This window comes from Etheostoma spectabile, chromosome 22 (assembly GCF_008692095.1).
Source record: "Etheostoma spectabile isolate EspeVRDwgs_2016 chromosome 22, UIUC_Espe_1.0, whole genome shotgun sequence".
NCBI classification, from domain to species: Eukaryota; Metazoa; Chordata; class Actinopteri; order Perciformes; family Percidae; genus Etheostoma; species Etheostoma spectabile.
This window is the reverse complement of record NC_045754.1, coordinates 7,948,394-7,960,778: the sequence shown is the minus strand read 5'-3', so window position 1 is coordinate 7,960,778 and position 12,385 is coordinate 7,948,394. Positions and strand designations below refer to the sequence as shown.

General features: G+C 38.2%; 1 long non-coding RNA gene across 1 annotated transcript in view; it reads right to left on the bottom strand.

Annotated features, from left to right (window-relative positions):
* LOC116672466 (uncharacterized) overlaps positions 1-7,877 on the bottom strand; it is a 25,222-nt gene extending 17,345 nt beyond the window's left edge. The window contains exons 1-3 of the long non-coding RNA XR_004327556.1: positions 7,735-7,877; positions 6,588-6,597; positions 108-115 (exon numbers count right to left, since the gene is read on the bottom strand). This is a non-coding gene — a long non-coding RNA (uncharacterized LOC116672466). The remainder of the gene's footprint in view (positions 1-107; positions 116-6,587; positions 6,598-7,734) is intronic.
* Between the last annotated feature and the right edge of the window lie 4,508 nt (positions 7,878-12,385).

Sequence of the window (12,385 nt, the reverse complement as noted above, 5' to 3'; positions counted from 1 at the left end):
TTTTTTTTTCGCTCACAGGCGGGTGCTAGGGGGAAGCGAGACGACCACCATTCAACCTGAAAAAAAATCCTTTGACTATGAAGCTGTTGAGTTAAGGTAAAATAAACTAATCAAACTGCAAGGTTCCCCTTTAAGTAACAATGGCTTAAAGGAGTTTAATGCCATAAGCAAAGGGGATTCCCAGTCCTTCAAAATAAAATAAGATGCAACCTTGAAACCGAGTTGTCCTTGTGTTAAAGCAGGGGGGTGTTGAAAGGTAGCATGATCAAAACTGCATTAGAGTGGCGTGATGAAAGCAAAAACCCGAATCCCTGTGTGACTCTAAAAATATTATTTCATCTCACAAAACTGTCTGGTTGCATTTGAATAACTGAGAACCCACATTAGTGTCTGCTTATAATGCCTGTTGGCAAAATAAACCTTCTCTTCTTTTTAATTTCAGGTGGAGGCATTCTAATAAGGTTGAAATGATGGTTCTCGCAGGACTTGTAGAGCTGGTTGGGATTTACTTCCTCTCTATTAGATGGTCACTAAACATCCCAGTGGAAATGTTAATTACGGAGTCACATGGTTGTAGATATTGCGGCAACACACGGGCTGCTCTCGAGAAAGAATCTGCTGAATCAGAGGATATGGGGCTGTAAGCTGAGGGCAGTGAAAAAGATTTATCAATACTTATTGAGCTGTGGCCTAAATAGGATACATTGCTGAATAGTGAAGGATACGCCACTAATCAGCCTGCTTGATAAACAAGTATGCATTTATGTGGCAGCTTCATATACTGTAACTAATGGTGTATGTTACCCATAGGTTAATATTTATTAAGCAAAGACCCTGCATGGTCCCTGCATTGATGGTGCTGGGATCTGTATGCTTTCAAAGGTTTCAGAGTTTTGTAAAATCTATACAAAACTTTACTGATATGTCAATTTAAAACGTAAGCAATACAGCGTGGGGCACATGCGTCTGCCAAGGCTGTCCATAGAAGGTGATTTTTTGACATTTTTATAGGGCCACTTTACTGATGTTACACATTAATATCTACTTGTCTACCTGTCATAAGGACTGCTACTCAGCCTGTGAACCATTGAGAAATGTATTCTCTGGCTCTGGAGGAGCAGGGTTATTTCTGTTGGGCTTATAAACTACAGTGACAATGCGTGAATTCAGGCCTGAATCACTACCCACATTTCTAATTGTTTCATTGTTCAGTGATTCAGATAATGACTGATTATTGAAGATGTGAATTGTGAAAGATGTGAGCATTTCACAGGCAAATTAAAGACACTACACTCAGTTGCCGGTTTTGGTACACCTAGAAAAAAACCTATGTAGTCTAGTACAACAGTGAGGAAAGCACACAATAAATTAGATAATGTTATTAATTCTCAGATGGGAACATGGTTTAGTTACCCATGCACATATGTACAAGTCAGACAATCACAGCAGAGCAACATATCAACGACACACTGCCACTACAGTAGCAACGCTTACACACATTGTAAGTCTTCAAAGAAAACATTGGCTCAGAAGCATCCAATACATTGTAATGTACGTTTTATATATATTTTTTAAGTGAGGTTAACAAAACCTTAAAGATTATGTCAAAAAGTATATTAATTCAGAAAACAAGAAAATATCACACCATTTGCTAAAACGACATTCTTAATCTTTTGTTGGAGAATGTAAACATCCTTACAAGCTTCACACTTACAGACTACCAAAAGCATGAAACGGGGGGTGAGTATGGTTTGTCCTCTCCTTCTGGTTCTGCTTTCTACTAAACCACTGATAAAACCAGCCTTTTTAATACAATTCCTGTCAGTAATGCTTTTCTTCAAACATACAGCATAAAACTGGGCAACACCAACTCTGATAGAAAAATGTTTAAAAGCCTACTGACCACAAACGACAGTTCTGTCGGTCCAGGTTCACACAAAAATAGCAGAAACTTAAAAAAACAACATTTTAATCACTTTCCACTGAATGTTATCGTAATCTGTCAAATTGTATTAATTGGTCGAAATGCTAGTTTTCATACCAATAGCAAAAAATAATATTTGAGAAATTATTTCTGAGAAAATAGTAAATCTCTCTCAAAATACTTTAAACTCTCAAATGTATTTTTGCTGTCGGTGTGAAAAAAAAATCTCTCAAAACGTTTTTCTTCTCGCTCTTAAAACAAAATCTCAAAGTCTTGGCTCTAGATGCAATTTTTTTGGTCTCGTCTCAGGATTTTTCCTGTGAAAATAATGTTGTGGACGGGGCCACGTTCCTATCGGCCAATTAGGTGAGCACCGTCTTGTCTTGGGAGTCAATCTCAATCATTACACCATAGATGCGCTGCCTTAGTTGAGCGCAGAAGCTAGCGTTAGCTAACTAAACTTTTTTAGTCTGAAATATTATTTTTTGCTATCAGTGTAATAATTTTTTCTCTCTAAAATTTATTTTTGCTCTCGGATTATTTATTTTCTCGCATGTTATAAAGACACAAATCTAACTCCATAGTTTTTGCCAATTTTCAGTTTTTGGGGATTTCTTCAAATTTTTATGTTCAAAAAACATTTTTCTTACACTGTGTCTGAATAAATCTGTATTAACCCTTTGTCTGAAATGCTCTGTATGTTCGTTTCTGATTGGTCAGCATTTCCTCGTCTTCCACAGCGGTGCTCTCGGGGACTCTGCACCGTTGGTGCAGCCGGGGAATGACTGTCATGTTCCATCTAGTATAATTACATCATAACCATACGGAAGTCCTGAAGGCTCGTTGAAAGGCACAGTTTCTGAAACTGTGGGCTGTTTGCATTTCTCTTTGCATTTTGAGCATTTTTATTTAACACCTCAACCTGGGTTAAAGGTTAGAGAATCTCACATTTTACAATTTGGAGCATTTAAAGCCTCTTTTTGTAAAATTATAGTTATAGCACCTTTGAAATAATTCTGCTGTTATACATCTGTGTTTGTAGAAAAGTAAACCCATCCTTGTGATAAGTGTAGCAGACTGTGTTGCCTTAAGCGCGTTTGTCCCAACATCCCCAAGTTGGATCCATGGGGGTAATAGTCTATCAATGTGCTTTGCCATCTATGACAATGGTCTTCTTTTAAGAAAGGAAGACATTTTCAAATCGTGCACATAGGGGAGTTAATAAGTGCTGCCTTGGCCTGACTAAATCAAAGCTATTGTTCACCGGCTGTCTTCTCACTGTTTTAGAAATATCTCAGGAATTATCTCAGAAAGGGTTGTTTTTCACTCAAATTTGATTCATTATATCTTCCAATTCTGTCAGGTGCCGTACTGCACTGTACGTCTCGCTGTGCACTCAGTCATATACAAATTGAAGAGGGTACACAGCTTGATGTGTGATTACCAGCACACAAAAGAGATTGCTGCAATCAAACATCTTGAGGGGACTTGCCGCAGCTAAACCACTAGGTAACCGCTTTGGTCTGCGCATCAGACGGCCCAGTGAATAGCAAACGCTCACTTCTGCACCAAAAATGTGTGCTCCATGTAGCTAACCCCACTGGGTTGAGGCATCAAACCCTGCAAAGTCAATTTCTCTCTGCCCATTAAATCACCCTCGGCACAATCAGCAGCAGGGTGTTGGAAAATAAACATCCTGCTGATGGTGTGTAATAGAAGGTGTTAGCAGGCTCTTGGGGAAGGGATTTTCAGACTGAGGAAACGCATGTTTGCTCACGTGACAGGAAGAAATCCTCGGTTTGGAGCGTGACTTTAAAAGTACGTAAGACGGTTTTTCTTGCATTCAGACAACATTAAATGATTGACATGATGAATGACAAAATCCCACCAAATCCATTCATATATCTCATACAAGCATGATTAGATTATTTACTTTCTCCATACGCAAAAATCCTCTACAAAAGTTCTACATTCCATTGAAAGGTTTGATTAATTAGTGAAAATGTATGACAAATGCTTATTTTGGATAATAGGGAAGCTATTAATGAAACTGACTTAGAATAGAATGCGTAATCTTTTAATCCATCTGGCCACCACTTAGTATTCCTCTAAATGTTTCTAATAAAGTCGCCTCAAGTTGTGTGATTTCCTATAATATTTCAAGCATAAAACAACTAATATTTTGGTGCTGGTTCCCTTATGGATTCTTCCTTGAGCCGGAAACTCAATTATGAAGCGATTTTCACATCAATTTTCTCTCAGAATGCTTCCTCAAGAAAATGCCACAGGCAACTAATCTCGGAGTAATAGCAATATATCTGTTTTCATGATTAATATGCATGAAGAACAACACATATTTTCATTTCCCAGTTACCAGAGATTATGTTTTGATAGGTCAAATGTCTAATAGGTTTCGTACAGGCAATCAAGCTAAAGTCTTCATTTCCTTTTCTTGGCAATTTGTATGAGAGCAGACATTTCTGTCCCCAAACTGCCAAACATAGAAGACAGATTGGACACAACTTTAAATGAATGGACCCTGCAACAGAAATAACTTGATGAAAAATGCCTTTAATAGCAAGTATGTATGTTACTGCTTTGTTAAAATGAAAAATCAGTGTTGTTCTAATGACTTGTATGTACAAATAAGTCTAATCTGCACTATTTGTTAACTCATTTGTTTATAGACGGAGATAACATCAGGATTATTGCACACCAAGGGAAAGACAACTGCCAAACACAGGGATTATCTCATTAATTACACTGCAAATGAAATGTCACAATTACTGTAGTTATTTGATTCAAAATGTGTAGATAAGATATGACGAAGAAGAGCGTAGGAGTGGGATCTGATTCTTTTCTGTATTCATAAATATTTGACATTTTGTTTCATTTCATCGGTTATACATCAATGACAATCAGCACTGGGTTCAAGCCTGGGATAATGTGTTAAGAGAATAAAACCTTTTTTGTAAAATCACAGAAATTCAAATAAAGATTGGTACATGTGGTTTATAATCTTGCATATTTGAAATTGATTAAAAAACGTCTTTATCTGTCATGTCATTATATGGCCCAAAAATCAAATTCTATGGAGTTTGGTAAGAATGGGGTGTTGCTGTGGCATTTCAACGAGGCCAAATCTCTCACCAGCATCATCATGGGAGCATCATCCAGCAATCTTGACACATGGGTTCTTTGAAGTCCACCAGAATAGATCTTCTTCATAGGAGGTGAAGGTGTAAATAACAACAATTAACGATTGCTGCTTCAGTTCCAGGGTCCTGGCACTTCAATCCATCTTGAATTCTTCTTAGATGCTGTTACACAGAAGATAGCTAACTGATTTGCCCAAGACACATGCAGTCACTACGTGTAAATGTTTTGTTAATTATGTTTGCGTGACTTGTTAAAACAATATTTTAGGTATAAGGGGCCCAGCATCAAACTATGTAAATACTACTATTACATGTACTTGGTGTACATTGGTTTTCTTTTTTGTTAATCATTTTAGTTTTTATTGTGCATGTATATAATAAGTTCTCAGAGTTAAATTTGACAGCGGGCCTTCTTTCACATTTGTAGCCACTTTGCAATTCCAAATACCCATTGACAAAGAGTAGCATGGCTGCAAACTGTCAGTAGCAGCTGCATTTACTGTAGGTTTCAAGTGGCAAATGGGAATGTAAATGTACTGCCCTCAGTAGATAAGAAGAGAGGTTCAGTGATAGATGCTGGTTAAGCTAACATGCCTGAAACTAAGTCACAAAAGTGGACTGACTCTACTCACACTGACCATAATGAATGAATCCACAACTACAGGTCATGAACAAAATGTATGAGTAGTTTGAGGGTAGACTCATTATTAAATAGCAATTACTTGAAACTAGACAATAATTGATGATGACTTATTAAAAGAGAATTAATGCTGCAGTGACTCCCATTAACAGTCAAACGATTTAAAGGGTTACCCACGAACCAAAAATTGATATATAATTTTGAAACCTTTGCGATGGCCTAATAGTGTGCTTGCTTAAGTACACCTGCTGGATAAAATAAGCTTCACCACCAGTTTTGTATTCTGTGTCAGTAGTCTGTGACTTTAAAATGTAAAACATTCACTGTTCTTCTCCCCTGGCTGTAATTCTTTAGCTGTGGGCCAAATCAGGTTATCCTGGTGAAGCCTTGTTGATTTGTTCTATGACCCACTCAACTTTCTTCAGCTTCAAATCCTCATTATGAACCTCAGCTTCGTCTGTTTACAATAAAGCGTATCTTATAATGGGCTCAGCACACAGCACGAAGCTCCTGGACAGACAAAGCCCCCTGGCACAGATTGAAGCGAGCAGTAGAACCAGCCAAGCAGCAGACGGTGGCTAAGCCTTGCTGCTGAGTGAACAAAATAGTTTCATTTAGTTCTGGTTCATGTGAAAAGGGAAAGACGGAAACACCATGATACCTGCAGAATCAACCGCTTGGTGTCTTGTATTTTAGCAGAGTATCGTACATCGATTTTAATTTACATTTATGCATCATCTGTTTGCTTTTGTGCTTCCACATCAATGCTAAAAAGTAAATATCAGTTAAAAGGTTGTCCTGCAGTGTTTAACACTCATTTTCACAAATGTCATAAATACCTCTTCACCACCCAGTAATGTTGCACATTAAAGACACTTTTCAATAATACTCCTGCACCTTGTGCTCAATTATACATTAATATTACTTTGGGAGTAGTAATATAAGTTGTTTTCACACAATGAATCTTCAACTCTGTACAGACATTTATGTTCAAGATTCCTCTGACTTTTCATCAAATCAATTTTTTTTTGTCCAATACTTTGGGAGCTGCAAAACTAATGATGTCAGCTGGATTACTGTTTGTTTTGCTAATCAGCAAATGTTATCATGCCAACATAAATTTAGATGGTAAACATAGTACACATTACACCAGCATTTTAGCATTTAGCCCAAAAAACAGCTGTTCCTAAGGACAGCCTCCCAGAGCTGCATGTCTGTAGATAGTTCCACCAATTTATGTATGTGGTTGAATGTATTGTATAATGTATTTGACCTTATAACTCATGTTATATCTACTTATCCTTTTTGCATGGCTGCAGTGTTAATTAAATTTTTTTTTTGTGTATTTTAAATGAATCAAGCCATTTTCAAAAGGTAACAAGAACTACAAGCAGTTATAACCATGGGTCCAAGCCTCTCTGGCGCAATCCCCCCCTGGCGCACGCTGGCACTGACGACCTGCGGAGCCCGCGAAAGAAGATGAGCATGCGAAAGAAGAACGCAAACAACAACAGGGACGAGGCAAATGTCGGGAAAATTTGCAAAGTGTGAACTGTAAAGTCTGTGGTGATTTGAAATAGCAATTTTCCCATTCTGTCACGGTACAATGGCGAACTCAAATGCACGACTCGGACAGGGAATCACAGGTAAGTAGATTTATTTCTCCAAGAACAATGCAGGCGAAGGTACAAAAGGAGCAGACAGTAATTGTCATAAGGAAACAGGCAAAAGTCTAATAACACCGATGCAGGCAAAGGTACAAAAGGAGCAGGCAATAATCGTCATCAGGAAACATGCAAAAGTCCAACAACACCGGGAAAACAAACACAAGGGAAAACGCTGGAGAGAGTGACATGAGTACAACTACAATCTGGAAACGGTGAGTGGGAATGGTAAGTATTTAAGCACTGGGAACTAGGGAAGCTGAAAACAAATTAGGAGCAGAGATGGTAATCTCACAGGTAGGAAGACAACTGAAATGAATGAAGACAAAAAGTGGATTTCATCTACACTGTAAATTTGAAGTTGCTCACATTAGTGTAAGTGGTGAATCCAAACCTGGGTCCCATAGGCCATGCCCACTTTGACGAATCAATAACCCACTGTAGGCGTTGCCTCAGGAGTGGCCCTAGATGGTGCCTTCAAAATTTTTTGAAAATCGTAAGGTTTTTATGATATATAAACTTGGACTTGTAGGGCCCCCTAGTTACCAATTTTCTTGAAATTTGTTTTTGAGTGTCAAAGGTCGATGCCGAAAAAGATTCAAAAGTTTTGCGTTGAGAGCTTTCATTTTGGCTGAGATATGACAAAGTTTGTGTTTTTGTAGCTAGATTTGCAAATTTGTTCCTGCGTAATTTGCGCAATTTTTATCCAATAATAATTCTTTTGATCTCTCTTTGTCAGGTCCATCTGGAGATGCTACGTACCAAGTTTCATGCAGATCGGTCGCACGGTCTAGAAGGAGTTAGAAAAAGTAGGTTTACGATAAATCCTGATTTTTCACGCATAAAAGTCTAGGTAGTAATGGGCGTAGCCTATACCAGGAGATTTAGCTGAATTCAGGGAACGCGTGGACATGTGTACATCTAGTGTACAGTTTGAAAATTATGAGGCCAAACAAGGTTTTTGTTTCTGCTATAGAGCCACCTAGCGGTAAAAGTGGCTGATTTTTTTGTCCCAGGTCCCTGCAGGGATCTGGACCAGTCCTGAAAACAGCAACCCCCCACCATGTACGGTTTAGGCTGTAGTATCAGTTTTAGGCGGAGAATAATAATAAGAAACCTAAGGAAACCAATTGGATTACACAACTCCGCTGGATCTGGGAACTGCGTTGCCTTGCAAACGCGGTTCCCAGCCCCATTGGGCTTGGACCCCTAAATATCTGCCTTATTTGTGTTTCTTTAAGGATAAAATCACATTCGTTAAGGGAACTTTGCAATCAAACAATGCACGTCCTATATTTTACCCTGACAGGTGAACCCTGGAGCTGCCACATTTTCACAAATGTACCACACAACTGAGCGCCAAACCAAATATATATTTGAAAAACACATTTAATCAGTGTTCATTTAGAGCGGTCTTGTGCTTTTGCATACTTCAGAGGGTCTTGAGGATGTAGTGGCGTGGATTGGATTGCTCCTCTCCTGCTGCACAGATGGTAGCAGCAGACTGACCTCGCCCCATACCCACACAAGTTCATTTTTTAGAGTGTTAATTATGCAGGGAATGGTTTCCTGAGTACACACGCTTGTTCACTGCATGTTTTTTCCATAATAAGGTTACTCACACTTGGAAGCTGCCCAGCACAACCACAGTCTTCTGCGTATTACCCAGTAGAGCAGCTCAAGTGCAAGATCTTGAGGGCACTTTGACTCTAACTCACTCAACCTCACCAACTAGATACTCCCAATTGGTCAGCGGACTGTTTGGTTTTGAACTCCTGACCTTAAAAACACAAGCCCACATCTCTTTAGGTTACAACTGTCCCTAATGTTCTGTCCATTTTTTACTAAAGGGATTGAAAAAAATGTTATTATCAAGATTGTTATCACCTCCTCACCATGTTATCCTTAGCTGACCAAAAGAACATATTCACATATGATCAAGTGCTCATTAAATGCTAACAAGCACAGCCAGAGGGCAAAAGACACACGCGAAGAATTCACACATTGCATTTCAAGTTTTTTAGCTTCTATTTTTAATGTAATGTATGCAGGATGTGGCCCCATTACAAACATTCATCTGTCACATGAAGAGAATTCTCACATTAGCTGAAAGAAAGCTGCTCAGGAGGACACTGCAGTGGTAAAGGAATTTGAGGCTTGCTTATATTTGAAAACAAAACTGTAAACTAATGATAAATTATACTTTTTAATCATTAATTTACATTTAAGCAAAATCCAACCAGAAAAGGAATATCACTGCAGAAAATGCTTGGATTTCATTGTTTTTGACATTTAGGTTTGGCATTTTTTCAGGTATCATCCACATTCCTAAACTGTTATCCCAAATTAGTTGACTTTACTAGAAATTTGACTGGAAAACCAATGACTGTATAATTTTTTACAAAAGGTGAAACTCGAAAGATCAAGTTGTATTAACAGAGTCTGGTAAGTTGATGTGGTAGACAAATCAAGTTTACATTAGTAGTTATTAGTAATAGTGATGGGCGGATAATTATTAAAAAGTATCGGTATTGTATTGGCTATACTGGCCCTGTATTTATTTGGTATCGGATCGATACCAAATGTAGCAGTATCGCACACCACTAGTTACTAACAATCCTTAGGCTCTACTTATCCAAACTATAGAAAGACAAAATTCTTATGAATGCTTTACCTAATATATTAATTATAACAGTATCATTTTAAGAATAATATGTTCAATACATTAGTTGCAGTAAAATAGAAAAAATGACAATGCAAAGACTACAGTTTCCAACATGCTCTGCATGGATCATAGTGACCATTCTCTACCTCACTGCCCAGACCCCATCAGTCCCAGGTCTCAGTCTTAGTGCAACAATAAACGTAGCTAAACATCAACACTAAATCAACCACACAAAACTAAAACCTACGTAACATAAATGCACACCCAAAACAGTATCATAACTAGGACAGAAACCATTCAGAACAATTTGTTTTTCCCATGAGCCTTTGCACTGCTTCAGCCAGAACAGTTCAAATGACCCCGCCCCTCCCTTACAGAAATTTAAGATCCTTAGTTATCTCTGCTTAATATGATCTGTGCACTGCATACTAGAGGGGGACAATTTTTTTGAACTCCCGTGGTACGGTAGTCAATCTCACTGTTGGTAACGTGATTGGGACGGATAGAGCATTGAAATCAACGTAAGCGGGTGGGAAGGAGTCAGAACATTTGCGAGGCATTTCATTTTAGAAAAAAAAAATGAATCTCATGAATACGAAGGGGCACTTGTGGAATACCTGCAGAACAGGGACATGGAATTAGTTCTTTTGTGGATTATGGAAAAATAGTGTGTGTTGTAGCAGTGTTTTGCCATTGAGAAGTGCTAACATGCTAGCCGCCTAGTCACTGTTAGTGACCACGAAAGCCGTGAAGATTTTGAACAGCTCACTCTGAGACTGAAGGCAAGACAACTTGTTTGTATGCATGTGGAAGAACCAGAGACACAAAATAACACTAAAAATAAAAATCTTTCTTTTTTATTCTGTTATATCCCACACTTGATGGGTTGCTGCAGCACAGAAGGTTATGGATTTGGTGCCTTGCTCAATGGCATCTCGGCAGTGCCCCGGAGGTGATCTGCCAGCTTTCCAGCTACCAGTTCACACTCCGTACCTGGTCTGTCCAGGACTTTAACCATCTGGAACCCATTTTAAATCCCCACGGCCTTAACTGCTTCAGCCCTGGGTACTGTGGGTACTTAGCAAGTTAGCTGCATAGGCTACTGAGTGTAATTTAACTTTGAGCAGATAAACACGTTTAATCAATTCCTTTAAATGTAGGTATCACTCTTGTAAAGCCTCATGCACACCGCTCCAACATTGTGGAGAAATCTACAACTTGACCAGCCTGCGTACCTATTAACGGTTACTACTGTAAACCGTGATTGGAAAATCACAGTTTGGCAAAGGGATTAGAGAACTACCACTTAAAGACTAGTTTACTAACCCTCATGTTGTCCTTGGGTCAAATTGACCCCTTTTTCCTGTATCAATGTTCTTTTTAATTACCCAAAATAACGTGATTGATTCCACACAACGCTCTTTGGCAAGTAGCCTACCAATATCTACTTTCATTAATTTTGGGGCGTCTTGAATTGAAGTGGTTTTGAAATAGTATTTAGTAAAAATTGACATATTCCAGTCTGTGATTATCCATTAAACCCCATTCCTTTAAATTTTAGTCTAAGTAATTCCTAATTTCTGCTTTTTTAACTCAAACATTAGGTATAATTTCTTATAAATTCCAAAAATAACTGAAAAACTAAAGTTAATAAGTAAGTGTTACGTGTTGAAAACATAAAAAAGTGACAAACATTGAAAAAAGTGCAGTATTTTTTAAACGTAAGAAAAAGTTAGAAACACTGATTAAAAAGCGTCAACAAAAGTGTTGACAATTTTAATGGGAAGACAACACAAGGGATATGGCCATTGACATTTTTTTTTATTGATCTGATTCTTCTGACTCTATTTTGAGCAGGAATACAAATTGGAATCAAGAGTGGATATTGGGAAAAAAGAAATGAGTTTAGATAATCCCAAAGAAAATCATAAATATGGTTTAAGAGACTGAGACTCTTCAGTGGAGTTGAGTTTTTATTGTGTTTTTGAAGTCACATGGACTGGTCCACACTGTAGACTCAAATAGAAAGAGAGATAGAGGGGTCAGAAAGCTAAATGGTCCAGCCTCCGGTATTGGTCCATTAATGGAATATAATTGGAGAATAAATGGAGCAAGGCAGTTGTAGATGGAGAGAAGGAGAAATACGGGTTACTGAAGTCAGGTTAAGCTGTTGTTAGAGAGAGAACCTTCATAAGAGAGGTGAAGAGACAGATGACAAAAAAGTAAGGTGCAATAGATAGAATGTGTTTGTTACAAGTTAACAGTGTGATTATGTGTCAGAACAGAAAAAGATGAGTATCAGCATGCAGTATCCTTGCTGTACCCATTTTCCCC